Raw genomic sequence first — 19561 nt, 5'->3', positions numbered from 1 at the left:
AATCTGCTTTATTAAGAAATGATTGATTAAAATAAATACCTATCTATCGATCTGTCTATCTATCTTTCTATCTATCAGCTCACTTTACCATTTGCAGCTTATAACCATTTACCACCAGGGGTCACTACTAACAAAAAGCAGCCACTCCACTTCTAAATCTAGCCCCTAGAGTTGAGCAGAAGCATAAGATTCCCCACTGCTTCATTCCATTTTCCAATAGATTATAGATGTAAATTGTTTTTGATGGTATGGTCTGTGCAGATTGAAATATTCAGAGCATATTCTGACTTTTAGTTAACACATCAGTAAGCAATTTGGCCATCACTGAATTCAACGTTTATCTCAATCGTAATAGACAAGGATAATGACAAGTATAGTTTACAATGTTATTAAGTACATCATTTTATTTAATTGTGTGAATAAAAGGAATTGTCTCCCAGTCGGGGAATTGAACCCCGGTCTCCCGCGTGACAGGCGGGGATACTGACCACTATACTAATGAGGACATATTGGCTTCAGTTCAACAGTGCTCACCTCCATGAGGTTAGGGCATGCCCTCAATCAATTCACAGTATTGTAATAGGCAGCTTTGCTTCTTTTCGTTAGGAGAAGCAATCTTTTTTCATAAATGATTACAAATCAGAAATTCCTAGCCAAAAATAATCTGCTTTATTAATAAATGATTGATTAAAATAAATACCTATCTATCGATCTGTCTATCTATCTTTATATCTATCAGCTCACTTTACCATTTGCAGCTTATAACCATTTACCACCAGGGGTCACTACTAACAAAAAGCAGCCACTCCACTTCTAACTCTAGCCCCTAGAGTTGAGCAGAAGCATAAGATTCCCCACTGCTTCATTCCATTTTCCAATAGATTATAGATGTAAATTGTTTTTGATGGTATGGTCTGTGCAGATTGAAATATTCAGAGCATATTCTGACTTTTAGTTAACACATCTGTAAGCAATTTGGCCATCACTGAATTCAACGTTTATCTCAATCGTAATAGACAAGGATAATGACAAATATAGTTTACAATGTTATTAAGTACATCATTTTATTTAATTGTGTGAATAAAAGGAATCGTCTCCCCGTCGGGGAATTGAACCCCGGTCTCCCGCGTGACAGGCGGGGATACTGACCACTATACTAATGAGGACATATTGGCTTCAGTTCAACAGTGCTCACCTCCATGAGGTTAGGGCATGCCCTCAATCAATTCACAGTATTGTAATAGGCAGCTTTGCTTCTTTTCGTTAGGAGAAGCAATCTTTTTTCATAAATGATTACAAATCAGAAATTCCTAGCCAAAAATAATCTGCTTTATTAATAAATGATTGATTAAAATAAATACCTATCTATCGATCTGTCTATCTATCTTTCTATCTATCAGCTCACTTTACCATTTGCAGCTTATAACCATTTACCACCAGGGGTCACTACTAACAAAAAGCAGCCACTCCACTTCTAACTCTAGCCCCTAGAGTTGAGCAGAAGCATAAGATTCCCCACTGCTTCATTCCATTTTCCAATAGATTATAGATGTAAATTGTTTTTGATGGTATGGTCTGTGCAGATTGAAATATTCAGAGCATATTCTGACTTTTAGTTAACACATCTGTAAGCAATTTGGCCATCACTGAATTCAACGTTTATCTCAATCGTAATAGACAAGGATAATGACAAATATAGCTTACAATGTTATTAAGTACATCATTTTATTTAATTGTGTGAATAAAAGGAATCGTCTCCCCGTCGGGGAATTGAACCCCGGTCTCCCGCGTGACTGGCAGGGATACTGACCACTATACTAATGAGGACATATTGGCTTCAGTTCAACAGTGCTCACCTCCATGAGGTTAGGGCATGCCCTCAATCAATTCACAGTATTGTAATAGGCAGCTTTGCTTCTTTTGGTTAGGAGAAGCAATCTTTTTTCATAAATAATTACAAATCAGAAATTCCCAGCCAAAAATAATCTGCTTTATTAAGACATGATTGATTAAAATAAATACCTATCTATCGATCTGTCTATCTATCTTTCTATCTATCAGCTCACTTTACCATTTTCAGCTTATAACCATTTACCACCAGGGGTCACTACTAACAAAAAGCAGCCACTCCACTTCTAAGTCTAGCCCCTAGAGTTGAGCAGAAGCATAAGATTCCCCACTGCTTCATTCCATTTTCCAATAGATTATAGATGTAAATTGTTTTTGATGGTATGGTCTGTGCAGATTGAAATATTCAGAGCATATTCTGACTTTTAGTTAACACATCTGTAAGCAATTTGGCCATCACTGAATTCAACGTTTATCTCAATCGTAATAGACAAGGATAATGACAAATATAGTTTACAATGTTATTAAGTACATCATTTTATTTAATTGTGTGAATAAAAGGAATCGTCTCCCCGTCGGGGAATTGAACCCCGGTCTCCCGCGTGACAGGCGGGGATACTGACCACTATACTAACAAGGACATATTGGCTTTATGTCAACAGTGCTCACCTCCATGAGGTTAGGGCATGCCCTCAATCAATTCACAGTATTGTAATAGGCAGCTTTGCTTCTTTTCGTTAGGAGAAGCAATCTTTTTTCATAAATGATTACAAATCAGAAATTCCTAGCCAAAAATAATCTGCTTTATTAATAAATGATTGATTAAAATAAATACCTATCTATCGATCTGTCTATCTATCTTTATATCTATCAGCTCACTTTACCATTTGCAGCTTATAACCATTTACCACCAGGGGTCACTACTAACAAAAAGCAGCCACTCCACTTCTAACTCTAGCCCCTAGAGTTGAGCAGAAGCATAAGATTCCCCACTGCTTCATTCCATTTTCCAATAGATTATAGATGTAAATTGTTTTTGATGGTATGGTCTGTGCAGATTGAAATATTCAGAGCATATTCTGACTTTTAGTTAACACATCTGTAAGCAATTTGGCCATCACTGAATTCAACGTTTATCTCAATCGTAATAGACAAGGATAATGACAAATATAGTTTACAATGTTATTAAGTACATCATTTTATTTAATTGTGTGAATAAAAGGAATCGTCTCCCCGTCGGGGAATTGAACCCCGGTCTCCCGCGTGACAGGCGGGGATACTGACCACTATACTAATGAGGACATATTGGCTTCAGTTCAACAGTGCTCACCTCCATGAGGTTAGGGCATGCCCTCAATCAATTCACAGTATTGTAATAGGCAGCTTTGCTTCTTTTCGTTAGGAGAAGCAATCTTTTTTCATAAATGATTACAAATCAGAAATTCCTAGCCAAAAATAATCTGCTTTATTAATAAATGATTGATTAAAATAAATACCTATCTTTCGATCTGTCTATCTATCTTTCTATCTATCAGCTCACTTTACCATTTGCAGCTTATAACCATTTACCACCAGGGGTCACTACTAACAAAAAGCAGCCACTCCACTTCTAACTCTAGCCCCTAGAGTTGAGCAGAAGCATAAGATTCCCCACTGCTTCATTCCATTTTCCAATAGATTATAGATGTAAATTGTTTTTGATGGTATGGTCTGTGCAGATTGAAATATTCAGAGCATATTCTGACTTTTAGTTAACACATCTGTAAGCAATTTGGCCATCACTGAATTCAACGTTTATCTCAATCGTAATAGACAAGGATAATGACAAATATAGCTTACAATGTTATTAAGTACATCATTTTATTTAATTGTGTGAATAAAAGGAATCGTCTCCCCGTCGGGGAATTGAACCCCGGTCTCCCGCGTGACTGGCAGGGATACTGACCACTATACTAATGAGGACATATTGGCTTCAGTTCAACAGTGCTCACCTCCATGAGGTTAGGGCATGCCCTCAATCAATTCACAGTATTGTAATAGGCAGCTTTGCTTCTTTTGGTTAGGAGAAGCAATCTTTTTTCATAAATAATTACAAATCAGAAATTCCCAGCCAAAAATAATCTGCTTTATTAAGACATGATTGATTAAAATAAATACCTATCTATCGATCTGTCTATCTATCTTTCTATCTATCAGCTCACTTTACCATTTTCAGCTTATAACCATTTACCACCAGGGGTCACTACTAACAAAAAGCAGCCACTCCACTTCTAAGTCTAGCCCCTAGAGTTGAGCAGAAGCATAAGATTCCCCACTGCTTCATTCCATTTTCCAATAGATTATAGATGTAAATTGTTTTTGATGGTATGGTCTGTGCAGATTGAAATATTCAGAGCATATTCTGACTTTTAGTTAACACATCTGTAAGCAATTTGGCCATCACTGAATTCAACGTTTATCTCAATCGTAATAGACAAGGATAATGACAAATATAGTTTACAATGTTATTAAGTACATCATTTTATTTAATTGTGTGAATAAAAGGAATCGTCTCCCCGTCGGGGAATTGAACCCCGGTCTCCCGCGTGACAGGCGGGGATACTGACCACTATACTAACAAGGACATATTGGCTTTATGTCAACAGTGCTCACCTCCATGAGGTTAGGGCATGCCCTCAATCAATTCACAGTATTGTAATAGGCAGCTTTGCTTCTTTTCGTTAGGAGAAGCAATCTTTTTTCATAAATGATTACAAATCAGAAATTCCTAGCCAAAAATAATCTGCTTTATTAAGAAATGATTGATTCAAATAAATACCTATCTATCGATCTGTCTATCTATCTTTCTATCTATCAGCTCACTTTACCATTTGCAGCTTATAACCATTTACCACCAGGGGTCACTACTAACAAAAAGCAGCCACTCCACTTCTAAATCTAGCCCCTAGAGTTGAGCAGAAGCATAAGATTCCCCACTGCTTCATTCCATTTTCCAATAGATTATAGATGTAAATTGTTTTTGATGGTATGGTCTGTGCAGATTGAAATATTCAGAGCATATTCTGACTTTTAGTTAACACATCAGTAAGCAATTTGGCCATCACTGAATTCAACGTTTATCTCAATCGTAATAGACAAGGATAATGACAAATATAGTTTACAATGTTATTAAGTACATCATTTTATGTAATTGTGTGAATAAAAGGAATTGTCTCCCCGTCGGGGAATTGAACCCCGGTCTCCCGCGTGACAGGCGGGGATACTGACCACTATACCAATGAGGACATATTGGCTTCAGTTCAACAGTGCTCACCTCCATGAGGTTAGGGCATGCCCTCAATCAATTCACAGTATTGTAATAGGCAGCTTTGCTTCTTTTCGTTAGGAGAAGCAATCTTTTTTCATAAATGATTACAAATCAGAAATTCCTAGCCAAAAATAATCTGCTTTATTAATAAATGATTGATTAAAATAAATACCTATCTATCGATCTGTCTATCTATCTTTCTATCTATCAGCTCACTTTACCATTTGCAGCTTATAACCATTTACCACCAGGGGTCACTACTTACAAAAAGCAGCCACTCCACTTCTAACTCTAGCCCCTAGAGTTGAGCAGAAGCATAAGATTCCCCACTGCTTCATTCCATTTTCCAATAGATTATAGATGTAAATTGTTTTTGATGGTATGGTCTGTGCAGATTGAAATATTCAGAGCATATTCTGACTTTTAGTTAACACATCTGTAAGCAATTTGGCCATCACTGAATTCAACGTTTATCTCAATCGTAATAGACAAGGATAATGACAAATATAGCTTACAATGTTATTAAGTACATCATTTTATTTAATTGTGTGAATAAAAGGAATCGTCTCCCCGTCGGGGAATTGAACCCCGGTCTCCCGCGTGACAGGCGGGAATACTGACCACTATACTAACGAGGACATATTGGCTTTAGTTCAACAGTGCTCACCTCCATGAGGTTAGGGCATGCCCTCAATCAATTCACAGTATTGTAATAGGCAGCTTTGCTTCTTTTCGTTAGGAGAAGCAATCTTTTTTCATAAATGATTACAAATCAGAAATTCCTAGCCAAAAATAATCTGCTTTATTAAGAAATGATTGATTAAAATAAATACCTATCTATCGATCTGTCTATCTATCTTTCTATCTATCAGCTCACTTTACCATTTGCAGCTTATAACCATTTACCACCAGGGGTCACTACTAACAAAAAGCAGCCACTCCACTTCTAAATCTAGCCCCTAGAGTTGAGCAGAAGCATAAGATTCCCCACTGCTTCATTCCATTTTCCAATAGATTATAGATGTAAATTGTTTTTGATGGTATGGTCTGTGCAGATTGAAATATTCAGAGCATATTCTGACTTTTAGTTAACACATCAGTAAGCAATTTGGCCATCACTGAATTCAACGTTTATCTCAATCGTAATAGACAAGGATAATGACAAATATAGTTTACAATGTTATTAAGTACATCATTTTATTTAATTGTGTGAATAAAAGGAATTGTCTCCCCGTCGGGGAATTGAACCCCGGTCTCCCGCGTGACAGGCGGGGATACTGACCACTATACTAACGAGGACATATTGGCTTCAGTTCAACAGTGCTCACCTCCATGAGGTTAGGGCATGCCCTCAATCAATTCACAGTATTGTAATAGGCAGCTTTGCTTCTTTTCGTTAGGAGAAGCAATCTTTTTTCATAAAGGATTACAAATCAGAAATTTCTAGCCAAAAATAATCTGCTTTATTAAGAAATGATTGATTAAAATAAATACCTATCTATCGATCTGTCTATCTATCTTTCTATCTATCATCTCACTTTACCATTTGCAGCTTATAACCATTTACCACCAGGGGTCACTACTAACAAAAAGCAGCCACTCCACTTCTAAATCTAGCCCCTAGAGTTGAGCAGAAGCATAAGATTCCCCACTGCTTCATTCCATTTTCCAATAGATTATAGATGTAAATTGTTTTTGATGGTATGGTCTGTGCAGATTGAAATATTCAGAGCATATTCTGACTTTTAGTTAACCCATCTGTAAGCAATTTGGCCATCACTGAATTCAACGTTTATCTCAATTGTAATACACAAGGATAATGACAAATATAGTTTACAATGTTATTAAGTACATCATTTTATTTAATTGTGTGAATAAAAGGAATTGTCTCCCCGTCGGGGAATTGAACCCCGGTCTCCCGCGTGACAGGCGGGGATACTGACCACTATACTAACGAGGACATATTGGCTTCAGTTCAACAGTGCTCACCTCCATGAGGTTAGGGCATGCCCTCAATCAATTCACAGTATTGTAATAGGCAGCTTTGCTTCTTTTCGTTAGGAGAAGCAATCTTTTTTCATAAATGATTACAAATCAGAAATTCCTAGCCAAAAATAATCTGCTTTATTAAGAAATGATTGATTAAAATAAATACCTATCTATCGATCTGTCTATCTATCTTTCTATCAGCTCACTTTACCATTTGCAGCTTATAACCATTTACCACCAGGGGTCACTACTAACAAAAAGCAGCCACTCCACTTCTAAATCTAGCCCCTAGAGTTGAGCAGAAGCATAAGCTTCCCCACTGCTTCATTCCATTTTCCAATAGATTATAGATGTAAATTGTTTTTGATGGTATGGTCTGTGCAGATTGAAATATTCAGAGCATATTCTGACTTTTAGTTAACCCATCTGTAAGCAATTTGGCCATCACTGAATTCAACGTTTATCTCAATTGTAATACACAAGGATAATGACAAATATAGTTTACAATGTTATTAAGTACATCATTTTATTTAATTGTGTGAATAAAAGGAATTGTCTCCCCGTCGGGGAATTGAACCCCGGTCTCCCGCGTGACAGGCGGGGATACTGACCACTATACTAACGAGGACATATTGGCTTCAGTTCAACAGTGCTCACCTCCATGAGGTTAGGGCATGCCCTCAATCAATTCACAGTATTGTAATAGGCAGCTTTGCTTCTTTTGGTTAGGAGAAGCAATCTTTTTTCATAAATGATTACAAATCAGAAATTCCTAGCCAAAAATAATCTGCTTTATTAAGAAATGATTGATTAAAATAAATACCTATCTATCGATCTGTCTATCTATCTTTCTATCTATCAGCTCACTTTAACATTTGCAGCTTATAACCATTTACCACCAGGGGTCACTACTAACAAAAAGCAGCCACTCCACTTCTAAATCTAGCCCCTAGAGTTGAGCAGAAGCATAAGATTCCCCACTGCTTCATTCCATTTTCCAATAGATTATAGATGTAAATTGTTTTTGATGGTATGGTCTGTGCAGATTGAAATATTCAGAGCATATTCTGACTTTTAGTTAACACATCTGTAAGCAATTTGGCCATCACTGAATTCAACGTTTATCTCAATCATAATAGACAAGGATAATGACAAATATAGTTTACAATGTTATTAAGTACATCATTTTATTTAATTGTGTGAATAAAAGGAATCGTCTCCCCGTCGGGGAATTGAACCCCGGTCTCCCGCGTGACAGGCGGGGATACTGACCACTATACTAACAAGGACATATTGGCTTTATGTCAACAGTGCTCACCTCCATGAGGTTAGGGCATGCCCTCAATCAATTCACAGTATTGTAATAGGCAGCTTTGCTTCTTTTCGTTAGGAGAAGCAATCTTTTTTCATAAATGATTACAAATCAGAAATTCCTAGCCAAAAATAATCTGCTTTATTAAGAAATGATTGATTAAAATAAATACCTATCTATCGATCTGTCTATCTATCTTTCTATCAGCTCACTTTACCATTTGCAGCTTATAACCATTTACCACCAGGGGTCACTACTAACAAAAAGCAGCCACTCCACTTCTAAATCTAGCCCCTAGAGTTGAGCAGAAGCATAAGCTTCCCCACTGCTTCATTCCATTTTCCAATAGATTATAGATGTAAATTGTTTTTGATGGTATGGTCTGTGCAGATTGAAATATTCAGAGCATATTCTGACTTTTAGTTAACACATCAGTAAGCAATTTGGCCATCACTGAATTCAACGTTTATCTCAATCGTAATAGACAAGGATAATGACAAATATAGTTTACAATGTTATTAAGTACATCATTTTATGTAATTGTGTGAATAAAAGGAATTGTCTCCCCGTCGGGGAATTGAACCCCGGTCTCCCGCGTGACAGGCGGGGATACTGACCACTATACCAATGAGGACATATTGGCTTCAGTTCAACAGTGCTCACCTCCATGAGGTTAGGGCATGCCCTCAATCAATTCACAGTATTGTAATAGGCAGCTTTGCTTCTTTTCGTTAGGAGAAGCAATCTTTTTTCATAAATGATTACAAATCAGAAATTCCTAGCCAAAAATAATCTGCTTTATTAATAAATGATTGATTAAAATAAATACCTATCTATCGATCTGTCTATCTATCTTTCTATCTATCAGCTCACTTTACCATTTGCAGCTTATAACCATTTACCACCAGGGGTCACTACTTACAAAAAGCAGCCACTCCACTTCTAACTCTAGCCCCTAGAGTTGAGCAGAAGCATAAGATTCCCCACTGCTTCATTCCATTTTCCAATAGATTATAGATGTAAATTGTTTTTGATGGTATGGTCTGTGCAGATTGAAATATTCAGAGCATATTCTGACTTTTAGTTAACACATCTGTAAGCAATTTGGCCATCACTGAATTCAACGTTTATCTCAATCGTAATAGACAAGGATAATGACAAATATAGCTTACAATGTTATTAAGTACATCATTTTATTTAATTGTGTGAATAAAAGGAATCGTCTCCCCGTCGGGGAATTGAACCCCCATCTCCCGCGTGACAGGCGGGGATACTGACCACTATACTAACGAGGACATATTGGCTTTAGTTCAACAGTGCTCACCTCCATGAGGTTAGGGCATGCCCTCAATCAATTCACAGTATTGTAATAGGCAGCTTTGCTTCTTTTCGTTAGGAGAAGCAATCTTTTTTCATAAATGATTACAAATCAGAAATTCCTAGCCAAAAATAATCTGCTTTATTAAGAAATGATTGATTAAAATAAATACCTATCTATCGATCTGTCTATCTATCTTTCTATCTATCAGCTCACTTTACCATTTGCAGCTTATAACCATTTACCACCAGGGGTCACTACTAACAAAAAGCAGCCACTCCACTTCTAAATCTAGCCCCTAGAGTTGAGCAGAAGCATAAGATTCCCCACTGCTTCATTCCATTTTCCAATAGATTATAGATGTAAATTGTTTTTGATGGTATGGTCTGTGCAGATTGAAATATTCAGAGCATATTCTGACTTTTAGTTAACACATCAGTAAGCAATTTGGCCATCACTGAATTCAACGTTTATCTCAATCGTAATAGACAAGGATAATGACAAATATAGTTTACAATGTTATTAAGTACATCATTTTATTTAATTGTGTGAATAAAAGGAATTGTCTCCCCGTCGGGGAATTGAACCCCGGTCTCCCGCGTGACAGGCGGGGATACTGACCACTATACTAACGAGGACATATTGGCTTCAGTTCAACAGTGCTCACCTCCATGAGGTTAGGGCATGCCCTCAATCAATTCACAGTATTGTAATAGGCAGCTTTGCTTCTTTTCGTTAGGAGAAGCAATCTTTTTTCATAAAGGATTACAAATCAGAAATTTCTAGCCAAAAATAATCTGCTTTATTAAGAAATGATTGATTAAAATAAATACCTATCTATCGATCTGTCTATCTATCTTTCTATCTATCATCTCACTTTACCATTTGCAGCTTATAACCATTTACCACCAGGGGTCACTACTAACAAAAAGCAGCCACTCCACTTCTAAATCTAGCCCCTAGAGTTGAGCAGAAGCATAAGATTCCCCACTGCTTCATTCCATTTTCCAATAGATTATAGATGTAAATTGTTTTTGATGGTATGGTCTGTGCAGATTGAAATATTCAGAGCATATTCTGACTTTTAGTTAACCCATCTGTAAGCAATTTGGCCATCACTGAATTCAACGTTTATCTCAATTGTAATACACAAGGATAATGACAAATATAGTTTACAATGTTATTAAGTACATCATTTTATTTAATTGTGTGAATAAAAGGAATTGTCTCCCCGTCGGGGAATTGAACCCCGGTCTCCCGCGTGACAGGCGGGGATACTGACCACTATACTAACGAGGACATATTGGCTTCAGTTCAACAGTGCTCACCTCCATGAGGTTAGGGCATGCCCTCAATCAATTCACAGTATTGTAATAGGCAGCTTTGCTTCTTTTGGTTAGGAGAAGCAATCTTTTTTCATAAATGATTACAAATCAGAAATTCCTAGCCAAAAATAATCTGCTTTATTAAGAAATGATTGATTAAAATAAATACCTATCTATCGATCTGTCTATCTATCTTTCTATCTATCAGCTCACTTTAACATTTGCAGCTTATAACCATTTACCACCAGGGGTCACTACTAACAAAAAGCAGCCACTCCACTTCTAAATCTAGCCCCTAGAGTTGAGCAGAAGCATAAGATTCCCCACTGCTTCATTCCATTTTCCAATAGATTATAGATGTAAATTGTTTTTATGGTATGGTCTGTGCAGATTGAAATATTCAGAGCATATTCTGACCTTTAGTTAACACATCTGTAAGCAATTTGGCCATCACTGAATTCAACGTTTATCTCAATCGTAATAGACAAGGATAATGACAAATATAGTTTACAATGTTATTAAGTACATCATTTTATTTAATTGTGTGAATAAAAGGAATTGTCTCCCCGTCGGGGAATTGAACCCCGGTCTCCCGCGTGACAGGCAGGGATACTGACCACTATACTAACGAGGACATATTGGCTTTAGTTTAACAGTGCTCACCTCCATGAGGTTAGGGCATGCCCTCAATCAATTCACAGTATTGTAATAGGCAGCTTTGCTTCTTTTCGTTAGGAGAAGCAATCTTTTTTCATAAATGATTACAAATCAGAAATTCCTAGCCAAAAATAATCTGCTTTATTAAGAAATGATTGATTAAAATAAATACCTATCTATCGATCTGTCTATCTATCTTTCTATCTATCAGCTCACTTTACCATTTGCAGCTTATAACCATTTACCACCAGGGGTCACTACTTACAAAAAGCAGCCACTCCACTTCTAACTCTAGCCCCTAGAGTTGAGCAGAAGCATAAGATTCCCCACTGCTTCATTCCATTTTCCAATAGATTATAGATGTAAATTGTTTTTGATGGTATGGTCTGTGCAGATTGAAATATTCAGAGCATATTCTGACTTTTAGTTAACACATCTGTAAGCAATTTGGCCATCACTGAATTCAACGTTTATCTCAATCGTAATAGACAAGGATAATGACAAATATAGCTTACAATGTTATTAAGTACATCATTTTATTTAATTGTGTGAATAAAAGGAATCGTCTCCCCGTCGGGGAATTGAACCCCGGTCTCCCGCGTGACAGGCGGGGATACTGACCACTATACTAACGAGGACATATTGGCTTTAGTTCAACAGTGCTCACCTCCATGAGGTTAGGGCATGCCCTCAATCAATTCACAGTATTGTAATAGGCAGCTTTGCTTCTTTTCGTTAGGAGAAGCAATCTTTTTTCATAAATGATTACAAATCAGAAATTCCTAGCCAAAAATAATCTGCTTTATTAAGAAATGATTGATTAAAATAAATACCTATCTATCGATCTGTCTATCTACCTTTCTATCTATCAGCTCACTTTACCATTTGCAGCTTATAACCATTTACCACCAGGGGTCACTACTAACAAAAAGCAGCCACTCCACTTCTAAATCTAGCCCCTAGAGTTGAGCAGAAGCATAAGATTCCCCACTGCTTCATTCCATTTTCCAATAGATTATAGATGTAAATTGTTTTTGATGGTATGGTCTGTGCAGATTGAAATATTCAGAGAATATTCTGACTTTTAGTTAACACATCAGTAAGCAATTTGGCCATCACTGAATTCAACGTTTATCTCAATCGTAATAGACAAGGATAATGACAAATATAGTTTACAATGTTATTAAGTACATCATTTTATTTAATTGTGTGAATAAAAGGAATTGTCTCCCCGTCGGGGAATTGAACCCCGGTCTCCCGCGTGACAGGCGGGGATACTGACCACTATACTAACGAGGACATATTGGCTTCAGTTCAACAGTGCTCACCTCCATGAGGTTAGGGCATGCCCTCAATCAATTCACAGTATTGTAATAGGCAGCTTTGCTTCTTTTCGTTAGGAGAAGCAATCTTTTTTCATAAAGGATTACAAATCAGAAATTTCTAGCCAAAAATAATCTGCTTTATTAAGAAATGATTGATTAAAATAAATACCTATCTATCGATCTGTCTATCTATCTTTCTATCTATCATCTCACTTTACCATTTGCAGCTTATAACCATTTACCACCAGGGGTCACTACTAACAAAAAGCAGCCACTCCACTTCTAAATCTAGCCCCTAGAGTTGAGCAGAAGCATAAGATTCCCCACTGCTTCATTCCATTTTCCAATAGATTATAGATGTAAATTGTTTTTGATGGTATGGTCTGTGCAGATTGAAATATTCAGAGCATATTCTGACTTTTAGTTAACCCATCTGTAAGCAATTTGGCCATCACTGAATTCAACGTTTATCTCAATTGTAATACACAAGGATAATGACAAATATAGTTTACAATGTTATTAAGTACATCATTTTATTTAATTGTGTGAATAAAAGGAATTGTCTCCCCGTCGGGGAATTGAACCCCGGTCTCCCGCGTGACAGGCGGGGATACTGACCACTATACTAACGAGGACATATTGGCTTCAGTTCAACAGTGCTCACCTCCATGAGGTTAGGGCATGCCCTCAATCAATTCACAGTATTGTAATAGGCAGCTTTGCTTCTTTTGGTTAGGAGAAGCAATCTTTTTTCATAAATGATTACAAATCAGAAATTCCTAGCCAAAAATAATCTGCTTTATTAAGAAATGATTGATTAAAATAAATACCTATCTATCGATCTGTCTATCTATCTTTCTATCTATCAGCTCACTTTAACATTTGCAGCTTATAACCATTTACCACCAGGGGTCACTACTAACAAAAAGCAGCCACTCCACTTCTAAATCTAGCCCCTAGAGTTGAGCAGAAGCATAAGATTCCCCACTGCTTCATTCCATTTTCCAATAGATTATAGATGTAAATTGTTTTTGATGGTATGGTCTGTGCAGATTGAAATATTCAGAGCATATTCTGACCTTTAGTTAACACATCTGTAAGCAATTTGGCCATCACTGAATTCAACGTTTATCTCAATCGTAATAGACAAGGATAATGACAAATATAGTTTACAATGTTATTAAGTACATCATTTTATTTAATTGTGTGAATAAAAGGAATTGTCTCCCCGTCGGGGAATTGAACCCCGGTCTCCCGCGTGACAGGCGGGGATACTGACCACTATACTAACGAGGACATCTTGGCTTTAGTTCAACAGTGCTCACCTCCATGAGGTTAGGGCATGCCCTCAATCAATTCACAGTATTGTAATAGGCAGCTTTGCTTCTTTTCGTTAGGAGAAGCAATCTTTTTTCATAAATGATTACAAATCAGAAATTCCTAGCCAAAAATAATCTGCTTTATTAAGAAATGATTGATTAAAATAAATACCTATCTATCGATCTGTCTATCTATCTTTCTATCTATCAGCTCACTTTACCATTTGCAGCTTATAACCATTTACCACCAGGGGTCACTACTAGCAAAAATCAGCCACTCCACTTCTAAATCTAGCCCCTAGAGTTGAGCAGAAGCATAAGATTCCCCACTGCTTCATTCCATTTTCCAATAGATTATAGATGTAAATTGTTTTTGATGGTATGGTCTGTGCAGATTGAAATATTCAGAGCATATTCTGACTTTTAGTTAACACATCTGTAAGCAATTTGGCCATCACTGAATTCAACGTTTATCTCAATCGTAATAGACAAGGATAATGACAAATATAGTTTACAATGTTATTAAGTACATCATTTTATTTAATTGTGTAAATAAAAGGAATCGTCTCCACGTCGGGGAATTGAACCCCAGTCTCCCGCGTGACAGGCGGGTATACTGACAACTATACTAACGAGGACATATTGGCTTTAGTTCAACAGTGCTCACCTCCATGAGGTTAGGGCATGACCTCAATCAATTCACAGTATTGTAATAGGCAGCTTTGCTTCTTTTGGTTAGGAGAAGCAATCTTTTTTCATAAAGGATTACAAATCAGAAATTCCTAGCCAAAAATAATCTGCTTTATTAAGAAATGATTGATTAAAATAAATACCTATCTATCGATCTGTCTATCTATCTTTCTATCTATCATCTCACTTTACCATTTGCAGCTTATAACCATTTACCACCAGGGGTCACTACTAACAAAAAGCAGCCACTCCACTTCTAAATCTAGCCCCTAGAGTTGAGCAGAAGCATAAGATTCCCCACTGCTTCATTCCATTTTCCAATAGATTATAGATGTAAATTGTTTTTGATGGTATGGTCTGTGCAGATTGAAATATTCAGAGCATATTCTGACTTTTAGTTAACCCATCTGTAAGCAATTTGGCCATCACTGAATTCAACGTTTATCTCAATTGTAATACACAAGGATAATGACAAATATAGTTTACAATGTTATTAAGTACATCATTTTATTTAATTGTGTGAATAAAAGGAATTGTCTCCCCGTCGGGGAATTGAACCCCGGTCTCCCGCGTGACAGGCGGGGATTCTGACCACTATACTAACGAGGACATATTGGCTTCAGTTCAACAGTGCTCACCTCCATGAGGTTAGGGCATGCCCTCAATCAATTCACGGTATTGTAATAGGCAGCTTTGCTTCTTTTGGTTAGGAGAAGCAATCTTTTTTCATAAATGATTACAAATCAGAAATTCCTAGCCAAAAATAATCTGCTTTATTAAGAAATGATTGATTAAAATAAATACCTATCTATCGATCTGTCTATCTATCTTTCTATGTATCAGCTCACTTTAACATTTGCAGCTTATAACCATTTACCACCAGGGGTCACTACTAACAAAAAGCAGCCACTCCACTTGTAAATCTAGCCCCTAGAGTTGAGCAGAAGCATAAGATTCCCCACTGCTTCATTCCATTTTCCAATAGATTATAGATGTAAATTGTTTTTGATGGTATGGTCTGTGCAGATTGAAATATTCAGAGCATATTCTGACTTTTAGTGAACACATCTGTAAGCAATTTGGCCATCACTGAATTCAACGTTTATCTCAATCGTAATAGACAAGGATAATGACAAATATAGTTTACAATGTTATTAAGTACATCATTTTATTTAATTGTGTGAATAAAAGGAATCGTCTCCCCGTCGGGGAATTGAACCCCGGTCTCCCGCGTGAAAGGGGGGATACTGACCACTATACTAACGAGGACATATTGGCTTTAGTTCGACAGTGCTCACCTCCATGAGGTTAGGGCATGCCCTCAATCAATTCACAGTATTGTAATAGGCAGCTTTGCTTCTTTTCGTTAGGAGAAGCAATCTTTTTTCATAAATGATTACAAATCAGAAATTCCTAGCCAAAAATAATCTGCTTTATTAAGAAATGATTGATTAAAATAAATACCTATCTATCGATCTGTCTATCTATCTTTCTATCTATCAGCTCACTTTACCATTTGCAGCTTATAACCATTTACCACCAGGGGTCACTACTAGCAAAAAGCAGCCACTCAACTTCTAAATCTAGCCCCTAGAGTTGAGCAGAAGCATAAGATTCCCCACTGCTTCATTCCATTTTCCAATAGATTATAGATGTAAATTGTTTTTGATGGTATGGTCTGTGCAGATTGAAATATTCAGAGCATATTCTGACTTTTAGTTAACACATCTGTAAGCAATTTGGCCATCACTGAATTCAACGTTTATCTCAATCGTAATAGACAAGGATAATGACAAATATAGTTTACAATGTTATTAAGTACATCATTTTATTTAATTGTGTGAATAAAAGGAATCGTCTCCCCGTCGGGGAATTGAACCCCAGTCTTCCGCGTGACAGGCGGGTATACTGACAACTATACTAACGAGGACATATTGGCTTTAGTTCAACAGTGCTCACCTCCATGAGGTTAGGGCATGCCCTCAATCAATTCACAGTATTGTAATAGGCAGCTTTGCTTCTTTTGGTTAGGAGAAGCAATCTTTTTTCATAAAGGATTACAAATCAGAAATTCCTAGCCTAAAATAATCTGCTTTATTAAGAAATGATTGATTAAAATAAATACCTATCTATCGATCTGTCTATCTATCTTTCTATCTATCATCTCACTTTACCATTTGCAGCTTATAACCATTTACCACCAGGGGTCACTACTAACAAAAAGCAGCCACTCCACTTCTAAATCTAGCCCCTAGAGTTGAGCAGAAGCATAAGATTCCCACCTGCTTCATTCCATTTTCCAATAGATTATAGATGTAAATTGTTTTTGATGGTATGGTCTGTGCAGATTGAAATATTCAGAGCATATTCTGACTTTTAGTTAACACATCTGTAAGCAATTTGGCCATCACTGAATTCAACGTTTATCTCAATCGTAATAGACAAGGATAATGACAAATATAGTTTACAATGTTATTAAGTACATCATTTTATTTAATTGTGTGAATAAAAGGAATCGTCTCCCCCTCGGGGAATTGAACCCCGGTCTCCAGCGTGCCAGGCAGGGATACTGACCACTATACTAACGAGGACATATTGGCTTCAGTTCAACAGTGCTCACCTCCATGAGGTTAGGGCATGCCCTCAATCAATTCACAGTATTGTAATAGGCAGCTTTGCTTCTTTTGGTTAGGAGAAGCAATCTTTTTTCATAAATGATTACAAATCAGAAATTCCTAGCCAAAAATAATCTGCTTTATTAAGAAATGATTGATTAAAATAAATACCTATCTATCGATCTGTCTATCTATCTTTCTATCTATCATCTCACTTTACCATTTGCAGCTCATAACCATTTACCACCAGGGGTCACTACTAACAAAAAGCAGCCACTCCACTTCTAAATCTAGCCCCTAGAGTTGAGCAGAAGCATAAGATTCCCCACTGCTTCATTCCATTTTCCAATAGATTATAGAAGTAAATTGTTTTTGATGGTATGGTCTGTGCAGATTGAAATATTCAGAGCATATTCTGACTTTTAGTTAACCCATCTGTAAGCAATTTGGCCATCACTGAATTCAACGTTTATCTCAATTGTAATAGACAAGGATAATGACAAATATAGTTTACAATGTTATTAAGTACATCATTTTATTTAATTGTGTGAATAAAAGGAATCGTCTCCCCGTCGGGGAATTGAACCCCGGTCTCCCGCGTGACAGGCGGGGATACTGACCACTATACTAACGAGGACATATTGGCTTTAGTTCAACAGTGCTCACCTCCATGAGGTTAGGGCATGCCCTCAATCAATTCACAGTATTGTAATAGGCAGCTTTGCTTCTTTTGGTTAGGAGAAGCAATCTTTTTTCATAAATGATTACAAATCAGAAATTCCTAGCCAAAAATAATCTGCTTTATTAAGAAATGATTGATTAAAATAAATACCTATCTATCGATCTGTCTATCTATCTTTCTATCTATCAGCTCACTTTACCATTTGCAGCTTATAACCATTTACCACCAGGGGTCACTACTAGCAAAAAGCAGCCACTCCACTTCTAAATCTAGCCCCTAGAGTTGAGCAGAAGCATAAGATTCCCCACTGCTTCATTCCATTTTCCAATAGATTATAGATGTAAATTGTTTTTGATGGTATGGTCTGTGCAGATTGAAATATTCAGAGCATATTCTGACCTTTAGTTAACACATCTGTAAGCAATTTGGCCATCACTGAATTCAACGTTTATCTCAATCGTAATAGACAAGGATAATGACAAATATAGTTTACAATGTTATTAAGTACATCATTTTATTTAATTGTGTGAATAAAAGGAATTGTCTCCCCGTCGGGGAATTGAACCCCGGTCTCCCGCGTGACAGGCAGGGATACTGACCACTATACTAACGAGGACATATTGGCTTTAGTTTAACAGTGCTCACCTCCATGAGGTTAGGGCATGCCCTCAATCAATTCACAGTATTGTAATAGGCAGCTTTGCTTCTTTTCGTTAGGAGAAGCAATCTTTTTTCATAAATGATTACAAATCAGAAATTCCTAGCCAAAAATAATCTGCTTTATTAAGAAATGATTGATTAAAATAAATACCTATCTATCGATCTGTCTATCTATCTTTCTATCTATCAGCTCACTTTACCATTTGCAGCTTATAACCATTTACCACCAGGGGTCACTACTAGCAAAAAGCAGCCACTCCACTTCTAAATCTAGCCCCTAGAGTTGAGCAGAAGCATAAGATTCCCCACTGCTTCATTCCATTTTCCAATAGATTATAGATGTAAATTGTTTTTGATGGTATGGTCTGTGCAGATTGAAATATTCAGAGCATATTCTGACTTTTAGTTAACACATCTGTAAGCAATTTGGCCATCACTGAATTCAACGTTTATCTCAATCGTAATAGACAAGGATAATGACAAATATAGTTTACAATGTTATTAAGTACATCAT

At 36.8% G+C, this 19561-nt stretch overlaps 2 non-coding genes across 2 annotated transcripts; both read right to left on the bottom strand.

Annotated features, from left to right (window-relative positions):
- Nucleotides 1-5721: 5721 nt before the first annotated feature.
- On the bottom strand, nt 5722-5793 carry TRNAD-GUC (transfer RNA aspartic acid (anticodon GUC)). The gene has a single exon. It is a non-coding gene; the product is annotated as a tRNA-Asp (tRNA).
- An 11816-nt stretch (nt 5794-17609) lies between these two features.
- TRNAA-GGC (transfer RNA alanine (anticodon GGC)) lies at nt 17610-17681 on the bottom strand. Its single transcript has one exon. It is a non-coding gene; the product is annotated as a tRNA-Ala (tRNA).
- Nucleotides 17682-19561: the final 1880 nt, after the last annotated feature.

Source organism: Triturus cristatus, chromosome 4_1 (genome assembly GCF_964204655.1).
Source record: "Triturus cristatus chromosome 4_1, aTriCri1.1, whole genome shotgun sequence".
Taxonomy (NCBI): Eukaryota; Metazoa; Chordata; class Amphibia; order Caudata; family Salamandridae; genus Triturus; species Triturus cristatus.
This window is presented reverse-complemented; position numbering and strand designations above follow the sequence as displayed.